Here is a 19,492-nt window from a genome sequence, read left to right as displayed (position 1 = left end):
TACAAACATCTGACTTCATAGCGGACCTTCTGGACAGTGCCACATGACCATACGCTGGTGTGTATGAACCTGTCCGCACTTCATGATAAGATCTCTGCTTCGCGCACAGTTCAGAACTGCATTTTCTACTGATCTAGTAACTTTCAACTTCAAAATGTCCCTTGCACAGCTCGAAGACCTATTTCTACTCATTATCTATTAACAATCTAGTACACAGTACATACTTTCAGCAAAACTGCTATTTATCTTAAAATGGCATCAGCTAATGCCATCCCTCCTCCCCAAGAGCCACCACCACTGCTGTAATCCTGGAGCATGAGAAACACTGCCCACTACCTTAGAAATAACACACGTGCAACATTTTCCCTTGTCCACCTGCCCCTCCAAATTAGTGTTTGGTTCTTCTTCCCTCATTTCCCTCCCCACCTTTCGTTCTCAGCTCTCCTGCCAAAACAATACATCCAAAAACAACAAAAGACATATTCCTTTAGGAACCACCTTTCACAGTTAAAAATAGAACTAAAAAAAACATTTATAGACTCCATCTACTTTATATTTCTCAGTTAAGTACATAGACTCAATAAGATTTTCCAACATTTCCATTTGCATTTTGTGTTATGCTTATGGGAATATTGTGGCGTTCATCCTCTGTTCCAGGGACTGGAATGGTGGATACTGGCCCAGCAGCCCAAGTTATCAGCCCAAGCGAAGCGAGGGTGGATAACAAGGTCTCTGGACCATTATCCACCCATTCCAGCCCCTGAAATGGGGGATGATGGCCATTACCACCCTAGGTTCCCAAAGCAGGGACCCAGGGTTCTAAAAAAGCCTGCGGTGTCCTGGTGTAGGATGGAAAATCCGTTTCCAAGATGGCCACCATGGAAAGGGAAGGTGAGGGTTCCATACAGGGCCCCTCTTCACTTTCCATGGCAGCCTGCAGAAGGTAAAAAGAGAACCCTATGACCATATTACCAAGAGCACATTTTTCTTCCCTTTCAGATCTATCATAATTTCGAATACCTTTACCACAAAGCCAGTCCCAGGTGGACATGGCCACTTTAATCCTATGTTTTGTCCCTTGTGGTCATGGCCAGTAGCCAGATTGTCCGGATCATGACCTTATTCCATGACCCGGACAATCTGGCTACTGTCCATGGCCACACGCTACCCCTCAGTCACTAAAGGTATAGCGCTTTTTTTTTGCAGCTACATTATGACACTTGTCAAATAATAAAACACTGGCACATTTGCAAAACTATGCCTGTAGGTCCTTGCCAATGCTCCTTATGCAAGTTTGCTGGAATTCCACACATGTTTTATTTTTTCAAAAGTGTCAAATGTATGCACATACAATCGTCATATAACTTAGCCCCCACTTGACAAAATCCATTCAGACTTTACAAAATCATCTATATCTAGATCTAAAATCTTTTTGCAAACCTTTGTGTAGATTTTGCTCCCTCTTGATAGAATCGCACCAAACTTTGCAAAAACATGTATATCTAGATCTATTATCAGTTTGCCAAATGAAGTGTAGATTCGTCAAATGGCATCTCATTTATAAGCCTTTACATTATTTTGGGACCCCGCTCTAATTTTGCCCTCTCTTCACAAAAGGAGATAGAGGCCTATCCTGGACTGTGGACTAACGGAGCAGGGCACAGGGAGTGCCTAGGAGTAGGGAGTCTAATGGAGCAGATACGATGGTGTAAGGGGCTAGGGTGTCTAGTGGGGCGGAGATGATGGTGTAATTTGTGATAGGGTGTCGGAAGGAGACAGTGGAGATAGAAGCCTATCCTGGACTGGGGACTAATGGAGCAGGGTACAGGGAGTGCCTAGGAGTAGGGAGTCTAATGGAGCAGATACGAGGGTGTAACAGGCTAGGGTGTCTAATGGAGTGGAGATGGGTGTGTAACTTGCAGTAGGGTGTCTGTGGAAGACAGTGGAGATAGAGGCCTATCCTGGACTGAGCACTAATGGAGGTGGGTACAGGGAGTGCCTAGGAGTAGGGAGTCTAATGGAGCAGATACAACAGTGTAAGGGGCTAGGGTGTGTAGTGGGGTGGAGATGAGGGTGTAACTTGTGATAGGGTGTCTAAAGGAGACAGTGGAGATAGAAGCCTATCCTGGACTGGGGACTAATGGAACAGGGCCCAGGGAATGCCCATGAGTAGGAAGTTCAATGGAGCAGATACAAGGGTGCAACGGGGGAGGGTGTCTAATGGAGCGGAGATGAGGGTGTAACCTGAGATAGGGTGTCTAAGGAGGGATTGGAGATAGAGGCCTATCCTGGGCTGGGAGACTAATGGAACAGTGATCAGGGAGTGCCCAGGGATAGGGATTCTAATGGAGCAGACACAAGGGTTTATCTTGGGCTGTGGTTTCTAAAGGAGCAGGAATACAGTTCTATCCTCTGGTTAGAGTGTTTAATGGAGTCAAGCAAGGGATTACCCAGCGCTAGGGCATCTAATGGTTCAGAGATTAGGGGGTATTTTATTATAGGTTGTAATGGAGTGGAGATAAGGGGTTATTTTAGGCTTGAGTTCTTATAGGATCAGAGTTTTGGGGAACAGAAACTAGGGGAATCCTGAGTTACAATGTCTTATAGAACAGAGATGAAAGGAGAGCTGAGCTAGTGTGCCTAATGGAGCAGAACAATCCCGAGCTAGAGAACCTACTGAATAGGGATGAGGTGGCATCCTTGACTAGCAGAGCAGAGCTGATAGATTTCCTGGGCTGGAGTATGGAAAGAAGCCGAGATAAAACAGTTATTCACAGCTATGCTTCTTCATAAATAAGGAGATATGTGTATATCTTTTTGAGGAATTCGACCATCCGCACAGTGGGTTTGTGCTCACCTGGGCTTTAAAAAAAAATGCATTTACTTAAATGGAATGATGGTAGACCAACCAGGACATGTGGGGCTGATCCACACACATTTTCCTATGCTCACCCCATGATAAATGCAGAGACCTGTGCACTCTGGGTGGACTCAGCCTGTAGGAACTATGTCCTTTCCAGGAAGTGGGAGGACAAAGTCCCCCTCCAACCCTCCGCTGCCATGGCCGGCCTGAGTAATTAACAACGGCTCCATGGATCCATCCCTGCGCTTTTGTTGGGCCCTGCAGCTGGTGGCAGCGATTAGCATACAGATAGAGTGTAATTCAAACAGGCCCACATAGGGCCAGGCTATAGAATTTAACAAAGGAGATAAGGAATCTCAACAACCTTTCATATGTAGCTGTGTGAACCTGAAACCAGCTCCCACCCTCAGTGCCATTGACAGTGAACTGTCATGTCATGGACTGAGTGTTTACAGTAAACTCCCAGATTACCATCAGGTAAGGGAATGTTATTCGCAAGAGCCAGAGAGTCTGGTCTAGCCACAGCTTCAAGGGAGACCTTATGCTTTCATCAGAAACCACAAAGAGATCCATTAACCGGAAAGGCTCTTCGATCCACAACAGAAAGTAGCATGGGTGGGACTTAATATCACAAATGTTCACCCCTTAAGCATTCCTGTTGCAAAGCACTATGGTTATGACCTCATGCATACAGGAGATTATTGGTAGGGACCCCAAGATTGATTCATTATGGTAGGCTTAGCCAATCATTGTGTCCCACTTCACTTTAAAAGAGGGCTGAGTTTCTCTTTTGGCAGATCATCTGAAGGCTTCACCAGACCCAGAAAGAAGAACTCATCCTTGGAACTTAGCTGAAGGTACAGTCTGCCTTACATCTTGCGCCAGTGAAGGAAGGGCAGGATTTCCAAAGAGGGAAGCAAAATACCTCCCCAAAACATCTCAGAACTCAGAGGATCGTCCAGCCGCTCCAGAACCGGTACCCAGCCAGCACACAGCGTGCTCTGCAAGGCTCTGCAGCAAGCTTCCTAGGTGCGAAGTGCCAGAAGGTCTGTGAATCGAAACAAGGACAAGGAATCTGCCTGCAGCGCACTCCTCAGATTTGGGCCGTCTGCCTTAAAGTATGACACCAGCCCATTGAAGAAGCTGGGAGGAGTAACTTGACAATCATCTACCAATGGCTGCATTTTCATGCCAGTCGAGTTTCTCGAGCTGCATCTGTCTGCAATTCGGACTGTTGTCAAGCGGCAGTCATTTAAAGACATCTGAGACTTATTTACCAGTGCTTCAGAACCACCGATCAGCACTGACACAACAATTCCCGACCCAGAGTCAACCTTTAGGCAAGCCTGCAGCCATTCCTCCAGCTTTGCTCGCCAAACCATCTTGCCGCCTGATACCCTCAGTTGATTCCCATCTTGAACTCTGTTCCAGAAGCCTGCAAAGCACCTTGAAGCTGACTAGACCCTATTGAGCCCCAAGAACATCTGCAGCACAAGGTATATTGTGGTTCTAATCCCTGGTCCTTCCCAGAAGGCCCCTAGAGACATTTTAAGACTCATTGCTCCCTTGGTGATTAAGCCAATCAACCATAAACTGTTGTGATTATTAACCATGTCAACTTCCCTCCTTTCAGTATCCAGAGTGAATCCCTTTTCCTTCCTTGAAACTGTCTGCCCTCTGAATTCTTTTACAGGGTGGGTTGTATTTCGTACTGTTGCTGTCAGTTGTGATATAAATAAAGTAGATTTTTTTGATTTAACCTTGACTGGACCGTCCCTTTTATTATTGAGTAATTATTTTATGTTCACAGTGTTACAACTAAGCAATGATCCACAACTTTTCGGAGATAAGCCTGCCGTTCCGTCCACACTACCAAAATTCCACAAAGAGGTTTATAATGTGCTTGTTAGTCCAATCTGTTTGGATCCCTTCTACTATACTAGAGTTTGTAGGGCTGATTGATGGTTTGGAAACCGATATTCACACCTGGACCACTGATGCCCTGAATGCCCTGAATGTTGAGTCATCACAATCTTGTTGTAGGGTGTCAAGGGAAATTACTGTATAACTTGAGCTATGGCTTACAAAAGAGCAAGGTAACCAGGACTTTGATGACAAAAATGGGGGCAATAATCAAGGTGCCATTGGCTATGTTGTCTTAAGCAGCAGGGAATGAGGAGAGATTCCTTGGCTTGTATGTCCAAGCAAGATAAGGTGAATGATCTAGGCTAGGATGTTGAAAGAAAGGGAAATCCTCACCTAAGGTTTATCTTTGGCAACCCTCATTGAGAATGTCAGCACTTTGGTGTAGGACAACAGGATCTCACCTTTCATGAATTCAGGTAGTATCATTTGATAACCTGTGCTACCTGAGAGTGATCTCCCACTTCCACAACAGGAAAACATCCTGTTATTCGTAATTTTTCCAGACGACAATTTGTTACCTTTTTCTTTTGCCACAAAACTATGGATGGGACATTTGGGTTTCATATGTATAGGAGTGGATTGGCAGCGGAGGAGGTGCACAGGGGGCTTGCCTGCTTTGTGTGGTAACAGAAGTGGTAACATTGTCCCCAAAATTGTGGCCAAATTGTAGTCTGTGAAACAAAATGCAAGGCATCATCAGAGATCCACAAACCTCACAGTTCTAACATTGGCCACCTCCAGACTAGACTCCTGTGTTAGCATTTACGCCCCCTTTGTTGGTGGCGCTAGCCACCTATGTGGCAAAACCATTACTATCAGAAAAGAAAGAAGAGAGGAAAGGGTGTTTGAGAAACAGGATATCTGGTTGACGTGGTAACTGGGAATTCTGGGGTACATAATGGCCAAAGCTCAGTTTGTCATATTTTCTGGACCTAACGCGATTCAAAATCCACCAATCGTGACTTATGTTCAAAGGCATGTGATAAGCTATATGATATGATATGTAATTTATAACGTGCCTGTACACAAGTGTTTCTAGATGTGGCAAGACAAGGGGGGGGAGACAGAGGGTGGACAAAATAAACAATCTTACTAGGCATTCAGTCATTCAGATTGACGCAAAGTGCAGGGGTGAGAAGCAGGAAGTGCCATCAGGGCAGCAATGCTCTGAAGATGAGCAGCCAGGGAAGCGCGGCCCAGGTAAGTGCAAGAGACGGCAGGGGACTGTAGGGTTACAGTTACAGCCCCTAAGTGAGCAGTAGGCCTGGAGGCAGTGCAGGGAGACTGGTCATGGTGGAGCCTTGTACCCAATGAGACTCGGGGGTAGGCAGGTAACCAGTCAGTTCAGCGAACAGGAAGGACAGCAGCAGGAAGAGGGAGGGAGAGAAAACAGGGGCAAAAAGGGAGGTGTTGAGCTTCTTCCGGAATTTCAGGTGGTCTGGCTCAAATTTGAGAGGGGCAGAGAGGCCATTCCAGAGGGAGGCACCTGCAGAGGAGAGAGATCTACCCCCCACTCACTGCCTGGAGAAGCGTCTGACCCTCAGAGAGTTGGAGGTGGCCGATTGAACGGTTCAAGAAGGAAGGTGTTTTGGAAGAGGGTTGGATTTAGTGCATTCCCCGCCCGCCCCAGAATTCCTTGTGGACGATGCAGAGGGTCTTGAACTTGATCTCTGCAGCCACCGAGAGCCGGTGGAGGGATTTCAGGGCTGGAGAGATACAATCCCTGAGCTTGAGGCCAAGGGAAATTATTGCATTAGTTGCAGAGAATATTGCAGTAGTCCAGCCTAGAGAGACCCAGGGCTCTGGAGACAGTGAGCTTCTGGGGAAAGTGAGAAAAATGAAGAATACCTCTGAGGAGGTGCAGCTGGTAGTGGGCTTTTTTGGCAAGGTCTGTGATGTGAGGAGAGAAGGAGAGAGGGGTGTCAAAGATGACACCAAGGGTTTTTGCCTTACAGCAAGACAGAGAAAGAGGATCCAAGGAGGGCGACCAGAGTGGAAGAGGGAAAGTGGGAGCCGGGGTCCCAGTGAGAAGAATCTCAGTCCTACTGGCATTAAGGCAGAGATCATTGAAGGTGCACAAATCTTGAATAGCGGATAGACAGTCAGGGATGAGTGAGGGAGGAGAGGAGGCGGATGGGACCTGAAAGAGAGATGTGTGTTTTCTTGTCCTGTGTTAGTGATCGAAGTGTTTAGGAGCGGTTGGGATTGGTGCACCTCTACTCCGCACTGGTTTGGTTTTAAAATAAAAGTGTAGGAAGAAGTTGAAACTTGCACTTCAGTCCACTGCACTGAACATTCCTTTAGACACCCGGTGTGTTTGTTTGGGGGTTTGGAATGCACATGGGACAGGGGATGAAAATCGGGCTGTGGGTAATGGGGGCATGACCAGCAGTTAACTTTGTGCACTGTGATCAGTGAACTGTGATCCTTCCTTTGCTTGCAGTTCACCCTTGGCCAACCTTGTCTGCCGAGATGAGTTTTATTCATATCCAGCGTTCTCATCCTTTTGTCTCTCCTTCTCAAGCTGCTGTCTTGTCATGTTATGTTATGTTATGTTATGTCATGTTATGTTAGTGATCACTTGTAGTGTGTGGGATATTTTGACCCACTCAGCTGTACTATGCTACATCACTTTGCTGCAGTGGTGCATGAAACAGCAAAATGGCTGCACTGACTCCTGTGTGCGGCAAGATCTCTAAACTGCGTTTTCGCAACAACCAGAAAACGGCTGGACAACCCTGCCGCACACATTTCAGGTGGGGTGGAACAGAGTACTCACTGCGGGAATGTGCCAGTGGGGTCTACAACATTTAACATGGAGTGAAGTGATAGAGGCAGCATTACTTTGCTGAAAACCCAAAATGACTCTTTAAAATGACATCGTTCAACGGTAAAAGTGCTGCTTGGCTCTGAATCCACCCATTTCTCATGAACCACTCTGGTTAAAAAGGCCCTGCAATGCCCAGGATAATCCATTGTGTCACCGAGGAACCAGGCCTCATTGAATGACAGCTCCTGTCAAAAGTATCTTTGAAAAAACAACCAGGGGCTTTGTTTTCATTTTACATGGGAAACATGTCTATTTTCTTTGCAAAAGTATCAAGAATCAGCTGTTCAGAGAAAGACACTAAATAGATGCCTGTTAAATGTATCCATGCTGCAAAACAACTCCAGCACTCAAGAAAAGAACTACAGCTGCAGAAAGTGTATTTACTTGAGATAAAAACTGAATTTAAAGAAATAGTAAAATGTGATTTTTCTGAATGAAGAGAGAAAATAACCTATTTAAAAGTAAATTGTTGTGTGAAGGCCTGCTTCTTTAGAAATGTAAAAGGATTTGTTGCGGGTAAAAGTGAATCTATAAACTGTTCTGATTACAGGTTTAAGTCAAGATGTTAAAACGTATAGGCTAAATTGGCAAAATATGTTTAAAAAAAACTTGCTCTGCCAGTTGCTAGCCCTGAGAAAGGGTAACACCTCATAAACCTCTGGAACAGGAAAGCGCTAATTGCTAGCTTTGAGGACTTTGAATGCACCATGACAAAGGGACTTCCCCAGCTCATCAGATATTCGTCTTTGCTCCAGGCTGGGACAATAGCAGGCTGAGACTCTCAGCTGTCAAGTGTGAGGGGCAACAAAACCTTCAATCAAGAGAGAGGCCCCTCATCCTGCTTCAAAGGAATTGACAGCTGCTTGCAGTTGGGGGAAAGAAAAAAAACTGATCAAGTGACATTTGGTTTTAAAGGTTATTTTGCAACTGAACTTTAAAGCCATTTAACTTTGCAGCAAGAATTAGGAAAAATATGAACAGTTTGTAGTTCTGTTCTAAATCTAATGTTATGCTCTTTCTTTGAAACTTGGTAGAACTCATTAATGCATAAGGAATAGAAGTTGTAAAAATTAACAGATTGCAGGGAAAGTATTATGTTGCAAACATAACATTCTGTACACACAAACCAGGGGTAAATGTGCATCTGTGTGTTCAAAGTTGGAGAATTCTAGGACACATCTTTCATGTTTTAAATTGCCAAAATGTAGCAGAAAGGCAAAACCAGGTCCCACAGACTTGGGATTTGGATTGAAATATGACACACAAAATATGTAAGCTGTGTATCTGATTTGATTTTCTCAAAGGTTATAACTGCATAAATATGTATTTTGGCAAAGTTAGATTTTGGTTCCAGTAGCTAGGGGAGGTTTGTAGACATTGTAAAAGTCACCCATAAACATGACATCCTTTTTCTGGGATCCAATCAGCTGTGGGCAAGGCAGAAACTATGCTCTTGCCCATTCCTAGCATTTTGGGTGTGGGTATTAAGCCTGCCCCTACCATATACTGTAGTGATGTTATATGGCAGGATAAATAAGGGCATCTGACAGCACACAGGGTACACATGATTCCTGACTTTCTTCCCGAATTCCTGTGTGGCGTCCTGTTCCTGATTTCTTCATCCTGCTTGATCCTGATTCCAGATGTTCATTACAAATCCAAGGCCTATGCATTGCTTAACCCCTTTTCAGCTAGGCCTCAAATTCTATAAATTACAAAAAATCCAAGGGAAGCATCCTGATTCAGCCTGGCTTGCTGCTATTGGATGCATGCCTGCAAACTCGCCATCCCGCTAATCTTTAATATCAAGTAACCAGAAGTGCCATTCCAGAACAGTCCGGTGACCAGGGCGGCTCAGCTGATCCTGTTCCGTCAGATTTGCCCAGATGTCCTTGGTTACACCCGATCCGTGTGATGACCAGAATCTTGATGGTCCAAAATCCTAATTTAAAGTGGACTGTAAGTATTAATAGCATATCTTGCCTTGCCCTATCCCAATCTCTAAATCATCCTATCCTTACCTTAATAACTTGTAACCTTGTCAGAATCCTTGTTGCAATCATGTCTTTGATTTATTTTGCTAAGTGCCGTTTCTCTAATCATTTTATCTTGTTTAAATCCTAAACTATCAATCCTAATTCAAGTGATCCGACTGGTTCTGCCAGGGCGGGCGCTGGGGATCTGGGGTTGAAGTCATAAATCAAGTCCAGAGGTTAATGTGTCCCTCTTTGGTATTCTAGCCGGAATGCTCTAGTCTAGAATAAAACTATACTAGTTTTCTTTTTCTGTTTTCTTTTCTGTTTTCACTACCGATTTTTCTAAAAACGCCTCTCATTCTACATTGCATATCTCCCTCAGTTTAATAGCTAGGGACCTAATTTTCTTAAAAACTATTTGGTAAATTTTAGGCAGGAACCAACATTTTTGCAAAGTTTTACATGTGTGATTTTTATTCTAAATTATTTTCAACCTCCCATTCAAATTTGAATTGTTTACTTTTGCTCAAACTATTGCTTATGACTGCTAGTATCTTTCCAATGTTGCTCCTGTAAAGATTTGTACTTATTTAGGGATTTTTGCACATTTCAGTGTTTTATTCACTCATTTCCAAAATGTTATTTTAAACAGTAGGGTTTCAAATCCTTTTTCTCTCTTGTTTGGGGAGGGAAGGTTGGATTCGAATTCTGTTTATTATTCCTTATTTCTGATTACCTGCTGCTTCCTTATATCTATTTAGAATTGCTTATTTGTGGGTTGAGGCATATTGCAGGGGGAAATTCTAACTTAATTGCTATCTGTCCAAACAAGTCAAAAGTGTTATATTCTCTGGTGTTTTCTATTTTGTGTGCTCAAGAGTGAAGATATGAGTGGTGTATCACTCAAAATATTTAACCTATATATATAATACAATAAGCATTTTGGTTGTGCACTGCATACTAGGCTGAGACCATGGTGTATCACCTGATTGAAATACTTAACAGATTTGGGGGCTCATGCCGTGATTTTGAGTTTGATTACCACCCGTGACAGTCTGGCACAGCAGACTAACCTGCAGGGTAGTGACACTTTGCTTGGTTGGTGTACTGTGCTACACTGTACAAGCGCCTCCCAAAACAAATACTCCAATACCAGGCCTGTCTGTAAAAGTAAAGGTAAATCAACCCTGAAAGTAAAGGTAAATCAACATCGAAATAATTAATAAAGAAATTGATATTTCCAAAATGGCGATCCCAGTGGAAATCAAAATGGCTAGTGAGCACCTCCTGCACAAGCTTTTTCTAAGGGGTGAGTCACCAGAACAGAATCAACATGTCCGGCTGCAGGAAATCACAGAGCAGGCCACTGCCATGAACCTGGATATATGACAGGACAATGGCCCATTACACCAAGATCTTAGTGAATTGTACATGGCCCCAAAAATTAAAGAGGAGCAAAGCAAAATTGCCAGAATTGCGCACTACCTATACATTCACATAGGAGTGATATGGGAAAAGAACGCTGAAAACATAATTCTGGCACAGAATCAAATTGAATCACTAGAGAGAATGCAGAATGATCTAGACTCTGCAGAACAAAGACTGCAGAAAAGCCAAGAATTGTAGACAGAATCTAGACATTATGTCACAAAATTAAAAGAAGATCTGGCTCTCCTACAGAAAGGGAATGCAGAGCAAGACACCCAATTACAGGCACTGAAAGAGGAGTGTCAGGAAAGGGTTGACTCTCTGCAACAGAGTCAACAGAAACTGGCCGAACAATTAAATTATAACAGAGCATGCGCAGAACAGATAGTTACACTACAAAACCACATAGAAACCTTGGCACCCTAAGGGGCACGCTAAGTCAGGAGAGAGACGCTTTAGGCCAAGAAGTAAGCCAATTAAAAACTGAGTTAGAGGGAAGAAAGCTGGCCCTCCAGGAGCTCAATGAATTAAAGACAGAGTATGGGAAACTACTAGAGCACACCAGACGGGTAGAAAGTACTCTAAAAGAGAACACCCAAGCCAAAGACACCCAAACCCAGGAGATGAATTACTTGCAACATAGAATGTCCCAGTGCTCCCAAAACATGCAGGAAGCGCAGAGGGACAATGAGGCCCTCTGTGAAAAGATCGATGAACTCCACCAACAAGTAGCAATGCAAGAGCAAATCATTGACACCAGTAAGGCCTTGATAGAGGAACAAAAGGCTCAGATTTTTGCTTGTCACCAGGAAATAGGGGCTGCAAATGAAAAGGTAGAGAGGGACAGAGCAACCCCTGATCATAAAATACGGACTCTTGTACTCAGGGACTCAAAACCCTTCAATACCATGAACAGTGTCAGCTTCTTGTCTACTGGCTCATATGAACCGGGGGCCATGGGTATGGCAGGATTCAATAGGGTTGGTAAGATGGGACTGACAGATCAGCGCCCCCCAGCAATTGATGGACAGGCGTCCCTGTACAGATCCCCAAATGTTAGGGCTGGTATCTCTGACCAGGAAGACTCCAATGAGGGGAGAGTAAGGGAATTGGATCCACAAAAATACCGTCTTCCAAAAGATCAGTTTGTGAAATTTGGTGGCCAAATCCAGGAAATAAAGCCCAAAAAGAGTATCTTGAAGACCTCTACCCAGTTATGGCAGTGGGGGGGTACTCCACCAATCCTGGGAGCAGGGGAGAGTCAAAAGACTCTTCTGAGTACCACAGGAATATGGAAACTAGGCCCCAACATTCTGCAAGCCCTTCTCAAGCTCGCAGAATCAGGGAATGCCTAGAGGATCAAGAAGCCACCTCCAGTAGCAGTGCCTCTAAATCTGAGAACGAGTGGACTCGGGTGACTAGAACCAAGAAGGCAAACACAATTAAGAGAGCTATGCAAAAAGATCCCCTTAGGCAGATCAAGGCCATTAGGAGTGATATAACTCCATATCATAAAAATGCAAAGCATTCTGTTTGTGAACACCTAGAATTATATGAACAAATGATGGACACTTTTCATATGAAGGACAGCCAGATTGCATATAGCATGTAAAATGGACATTCTCCCCTGAATACTCCAGTTTCTTTGCGGGACTGGAAGATCAGAACCACTCAAGATGGTTCACCTATCGGGAGGCCATCTTAAAATATTTCTCTGCACACAGAAACACCCAAGAGGGCCACAAGGAGGCCTAAAATGTGCAGTGCGGGGAAGATCAGGCCCCACAAGAATTTGTGCACGAGCTCAAATGCGCCTTTGCGCAGACCACCAAGAGGGTGCGCACAGATAGCCGGGAGTTCATCACTACCTTCTTTCATGCACTCCCCAAATATATAATGACCCAGCTGGTGATGGATTTTCATGAGAAGAGATCACTGGACTGGGTCATTGAGCAAGCAACCCGCATTTATGAGGTACAAAAACCGGCAGATCACAAAAACACAAACAAAATCCCCAAGCCAGCCAACACCCCTGCTGCAGCTATGGTGGTGGAGGTGAAGGTTGCCCCCATTTTAGATCTGGAGATGGGGGGCCTAAAAATATACCTGTACAAAATCCATCTAATCAAAGAACCAGAAGCCCCTCGGGCCAATCCCAGACAGGCGGTAGTCAGGGAGTTAATCCCACTAATGGGACCCCTAACTCCCCTGATTACATCAGCCCCCGATACAAGGGCAACATACCCATTCTGGAGTATATGTGGACTCCCCCAGTCAAGGGGGGGATCCAACCAGGTAGGTACCACCCCAGGAAACTTCCCTCCTAACTTTCCCCAGGACGGCAGTCGTCCCCCAAATGCCGGGTTGAGTTTCTTTCCCCTGCACCCTCAAAACCCCAACCTACAGAACAACCCTCCTTTTTTTCCCCACTTTCCAGAGCCCACACAGCCCAATCCGGGAGAGGGGAGGCCAAAGGTGGAGGGTTAACCAAATTATCGAAACCCAGGGTACTGTGGGAGAAGGGACAGTTACCCTTCCTTTGATTCACCTAGGATTGATAAGAGACCCTTGTACCAGCCGGTACGGGTGTCCCAACTGGAGCACCAGGTCCAGAACCTGTCCAAGGATCTGGGTTGCATGTTGAGGGCTCAACAGAACCCTCAGAGGAACATGGCGGCTCAGAACCCCACAAACCAAGGGTCTGGTACTCCAGAACAATGATGGGAAGAGCACCCCGACAACTCACTGGTTCCAGTGGAGGAGGCACGGGGGAAAGGTGGTGTAAAGCCTTAGTGGAAGCTTCCTTCCCCACTCTTGAAAAGCCCCTGGAAACCCAGGAACCGGAACAAAAATCTCCTGCCTCCAAAAACCTGCCACCCAAGGAACAGAGGGTGGGTAGGAGAAATAAAGAATCCAAAAAGGCGCATTTTGTGAGGAGGTTAGTGTCCTCCAATTTGAAGGAGAGGGATCCTCAGAGGATTCTGGGAAAAAGATCTTCTTCTTCAGGAGTGTGGGAACTCCACACAAAGAAAAATGGGTCCCAAGAGATCCAAATGAAGATAGGGGGGATGTGGGGACTTAGTCAGAATCACCCATTATTGAACCCCAAAATGATAATCAAGGAAACCACACTGCCCAAACCTATTCTGGGGACTGCCTTCAAAGGGGGGAGGGGAGGACTGGCCAGAATCAGAAAAAGGGGAGCCCAAAACTCCCAAATATCCAACTGTCACATTTTTCTTGCAGATCCCCAAGCTTCCACACAGAATCATGCACAAACTACCCCTGTGTCAGAGACAAGAATCAGGAAATTTACCAACCAACTGGCCCAACATGCACATTATCTGTGTTCCCTTGAGGAGAAGGAGGGAAGATTTTATGCCCCGGTCTAGATACAAGGGCAGTGTACAGTGTTGGCACGGTGTACACTGGATCCCAAGCAACTCTTCTGTCAAAGAGGGCCTTTGATCAGCTGAATTCAGGAAGGGGGGAGAGATACCAGATCCCTCTCACCCCTTTTCCTGGACAACTTCAGAACTTCGATGGGAAGGAAATTCCTGTTGAGGGGACAACGGATTTGGAAATTAAAATGGGGCAACACAAGGTGGAACACCCGATTATAGTCATGACTCCGGACAGCACACCCTGTCTACTGGGGAATGACATCCTGCAAAGGTTGTCCCCCCCCTAATAGACTGTGTGAACAAGGTCCTCTGGACCCAGACTAACCGGCCATTAAAACTAAAACATAGTGTCAACCATATTAGATTAAATGGCACATGCCACATGGTTGAACAAAAACATGATCAGATTGAGTTCCATTTTCAGAACAACCAAACACCGGACGTGACAGTAATTTCTGTAGGACAACAAACTGGTGATGGGAACTCCTCTCCATTTCTGAAAATTAACCTTCCTTCCAGTTTCAGGTGGCATTCCACACTGGAAGGAAATACTGTGAAATTCTATATTAATTCACAATCTGAAAATCCCAACTCCAAGGTCAAGAGTGATTAGAAAGCAGCTCAAAGTTTATCTGACATTCAGGAAATTAGAGAACAGTTATTCAACCCTATTCTGTCATGATGCCTACCCCCGGGGACCCAGACCACATCCAGCAACCCCGGAAGCAGGCATCAAGTTAGACTAAGCAAGCCCAACAACCCCTGCTAGGGGCTATTTTGGTCCAGTCCTGGGGCCTCTGGCGCCAGGCTCATATGGAGAGACAGTCCTGGCACCTTAGGCGCCAGGCTCATAGATTAAAACTTACCTGATGCAGACCATGCGCAAACATACCTGATGCAGACCATGCTGCAAGAGCTCCAAGCCAAAAGAGGCTTGGAAGAGACTACTTTACTTAGGGACTTTTTTTTACTTTGGCGGGGCTGGGGAGAAATACTTACCTGGGACTACTTTGGAGGCTATTTAAATCACGCCCGAAGAGCAGCACACGCTTCACGTTATTCTGCATCCAGCAGCGTAACGCTCACCGTGCCTGCAAGTCTGCATCCAGCCTTCTGCCAAGCCCACCTCGAGTTTGAAGCTCCTAGAAAAAGGGAGAAAGAAGGAGAAAAGGTTAGAACAAGAGCAATACCTTTAATCCTTACCTGAATTCCCGATCCATCGCGCCTTCGGCTGGAAGAAAGAAGTTATTTTATGCGTGTCGCCTCGCTTGCTGCAGCGCCGCGCTGACCTCACCGGCCTTCGCAGCATCTTCACATTCCACCGCATCCTCCTGCATGTTCCCTCCGCACTCCGGCACCTAAGGAGAAGACAAAAACAGCAAGGTGAGCCAAGGGAATACACAGAGGAATATTAGTTACCCCCCCACCCCCCCATAGACTTACCTGATTTAACCACCTGGCGTACTATTCCTCTTCACGGGTCGGCGCAGCTTCCACTGCATCTTCGCCGAACCCCGGCCCCTAAGGGAAAACAAAAGGACAGCAAGGTGAAACAAAGGGACTAACAAGGGGAACCCTCCTCACCACAATAGACTTACCTGATCTTACCGCCGGAGGTATTATTCCCCAAGACTTCATACTTTCTCTCAGCGCCTGAATATGGGAGAAAGCAACAGGTTACATCTTGACATTATTTTATTGAACTGTGTTGGAAAATACAAATCCTTACCAGAATACTACCGGTTGCCACGAGAAACTCTTCATTAGGGTCAAGCTGTAACCTGCAAGGAATCGGACAACAGTGAAAGTCAGGCATTTGAACTCTTACGAACTTTATACTTACGGCGTCTTGCCGGGAATCTCTGAGTCAATATTGTTCTGGAACTCACCAATTCCTTCGAGCCAGTGAAGGAACTGGTTATCAACGTGCCCCTGCGCTCAATGCAGGATGGAGAGCTCATCTTTTCAAACCATCAGAAGAATATTCCGACGGGCCAAGCAAACAAAGCTAGGTGGGCCAGTCCAGTCCGTCATCTCGGCCCTACGCGTCACATTGGTGGAGACCGCAGCTGTCCAGTTCCGATCGACGCCTCTGTGGGAACCACGTGAGCGTAACAGAACACGAAGCCTAGCCACAAATTCCCACCTGGGCGTTATGGATACTTCAGAGACTGACCAATTCGCCCAATTACTAGGGGAACTGAGGATTGAAGTGCATTCCGCCCGTCAAGAAAACAATGCTCTTAGGAGAGAACTGATGTTGTCAAAGGAGCGAACTGATGACCTTGCTAGGCAACTATTGCAAAACCAGACTGGACAAGCACCCCTACCTGGTTCCGGGGGAAATCCTGTTGGTCAAAACCCACGCTAACCCCAAAGAAGCAGATGCTTCAGAACCCATGCAAACCGGAGGGGTTAAAGGATCCTTAACTCAGAAGGAAAGAGAAAAGAGACAGCAAATGCAATTGTGTCTATATTGTGGAACTTCTGGGCATTTTCTACGGGATTGCCCTGTAAAACTACCCAAGAAGGTGGTAGGAGCTGCTGATAAAAGCCATATGGAGTCAGACTCGGGAAACGACCACGACCGGAAAGCGTAGAGGTCAGCTTGCCGAGCTTAAAGAAGGACACTCTGACCTCGCATTTCACCATACCCATGGTCCTTATCGATCCAGAGAAGCCATCACGCATGCACGCAGTAAAGGCGTACGTAGATAGTGGAGCCATAGGAAACTATTTGGACTACGGATTGGCTTCCAGGATGAATCTACCTCTCACCCGAAAGACCACTACCGATGTCGTCACCACTGTTGATGTAACTGAAATTGCCTCTGGGCCCGTAACTCATTCCACTACAGAGATGACTTTGCTGGGTCAGGATGGACACCGAGAGGTTATGGTGTTTGATTTAATCAAGGCTCCACAGTTTCAACTGATACTGGGAATCCCTTGGTTGGAAAAACACAATCCCTGTATTGATTGGCGAGAGAAGAGACTAACCTTCCCAGAATGTGCTAACACCTGTTTCCCAAAGAGAACTCTAAATTCAGTACTGGCCCCAATAATCCCAGCTGCCATACAATTACCTGCTGAATACCAAGACTTTCAGGATGTTTTTCAAAAGGAGCAGGCAAACACCTTACCACCGCACAGATCGTATGATTGTCAAATAGATCTCATACCAGGAGCACAACCACCTTGCAGCAGAATCTATGCCCTCACGGAACCTGAAAATCTCCACTTGCGCCAGTACCTAGACCAGTATCTTGCTAATGGCTTCATCCGCCCGTCTAAGTCCCCTGCATCTTCCGCTTTGTTCTTCGTGCCAAAAAAGGAAGGCGACCTTAGAACATGCATTGACTACCGCGCGCTGAATCAGATAACTATCAAGAATCGGTACCCATTGCCTTTGATCCCTGAACTACTAGACCAGGTAAAGAACGCTTTTATATACACAAAACTAGACCTTCGGAGGGCATATCATCTGGTACGCGTCAAAGAGGGTGACGAATGGAAGACTGCTTTTCGCACCAAGTACGGATTATTTGAGAACCAGGTGATGCCTTTCGGACGGTGTAACGCACCAGCAGCCTTCCAGTTGTTCATGAACAATGTCTTCCGAGAGCTCATCGATGTTTTTGTAGTCGTTTACATTGACAATATCTTAGTATACTCCCTATCAGAATCCGATCATGTAAAGCACGTCCGAGCAGTCCAAGAAAAGTTACGCCAGTATAAGTTATACGCTAAACTGGAAAAGTGCATCTTTCACACTACGGAAGTAGAGTTTCTTGGATTTATTCTGACCCCGAAAGGAATCCGGATGGATACACGGAAGGTGGACGCAATTCTTAATTGGCCTTCGCCAAGCTCAGTCAAAGGAGTGCAAAGCATGCTCGGCTTTGCCAATTTCTACCGCAGGTTTATCCCGGACTTCTCACACATTGTACATCCCATTACAACACTTTACATGGACAGAAGAAGCCGAGAACGCCTTCCAAGAGTTAAAAAAGAAATTCACGTCCGCTCCTGTATTACGACACCCGCGCCCAGAGCGTCCCTATGTAGTGGAAACAGATGCATCCAGTTCAGCTATGGGAGCAGTGCTCTCCCAAAAGGATCCCAAAACTTACCAGCTGAAAAGTTTTCGGCTCCCGAATTAAATTATGCTATAACCGACAAGGAACTGTTGGCCATCAAGTCCGCCTTCAAGGCTTGGCGGCACTATCTGCTGGGCGCCAGGCATACCATTATGGTCATCACTGATCACCGCAATTTACAATACCTAAAGGTAGCCAAGGCCCAATCTTCACGCCAACTCCGTTGGGCATTGTTCTTCGCCGAGTTTGATTTTGTAATAACCTATCGACCAGGTTGTAAAAATGGAAAAGCTGACGCCCTGTCCCGAATAGGAATGGGAGAAACAGAAAGAGCTTTAGAACCTGTACCCATAATTCCTGAACAGAGGATCCTTGGTCTGACATCCATACACTCTCTGGAGGACATTCAAGAAAAGGTCCATCAACTCTTTGATTCCGATGCCTTACAGGCATGGGCAAGGAAAGGCCCAGAGTATTCTGTCACCAACAATCTATTTTTGCCACTAGAGGAACTACAGAAACTTGTCATTTCTCATTACCACGACGCCTTGATGGAAGGACATCCTGGCATTGCTAAAACTGAAGTCAAAATCAAGAAACAGTTTTGGTGGCCCACCTGGCGAAAAGATGTCAAGTTGTTTGTCATGTCTTGTGGCATTTGCGCTGAAAATAAAGGGGAAAAGAAAAAACCTGCTGTATTATTACAACCGTTAGACATACCACCTACTCCTTGGCATACCTTGTCATTAGACTTTATCACGGATTTACCCCCGTGCAAAGGTTATAACACCATTCTAGTTATTGTAGATCTTTTTTCTAAAATGGCCCATTTCATTCCTTTAAAAGGAATACCTTCAGCTTCAATCCTGGCCAAGGAGTTCCTTGAAAATGTTGTCCATCTACATGGTTTTCCTTCCGTGTTAATTTCAGACCGGGGAAGTCAATTTATTTCACATTTTTGGAGG

Source organism: Ambystoma mexicanum, chromosome 3q (assembly GCF_040938575.1).
Source record: "Ambystoma mexicanum isolate Mex_15411 chromosome 3q, UKY_AmexF1_1, whole genome shotgun sequence".
Lineage (NCBI taxonomy): Eukaryota > Metazoa > Chordata > Amphibia > Caudata > Ambystomatidae > Ambystoma > Ambystoma mexicanum.
The sequence above is the reverse complement of the archived record's forward strand: the minus strand, read 5'-3'. Positions refer to the sequence as shown.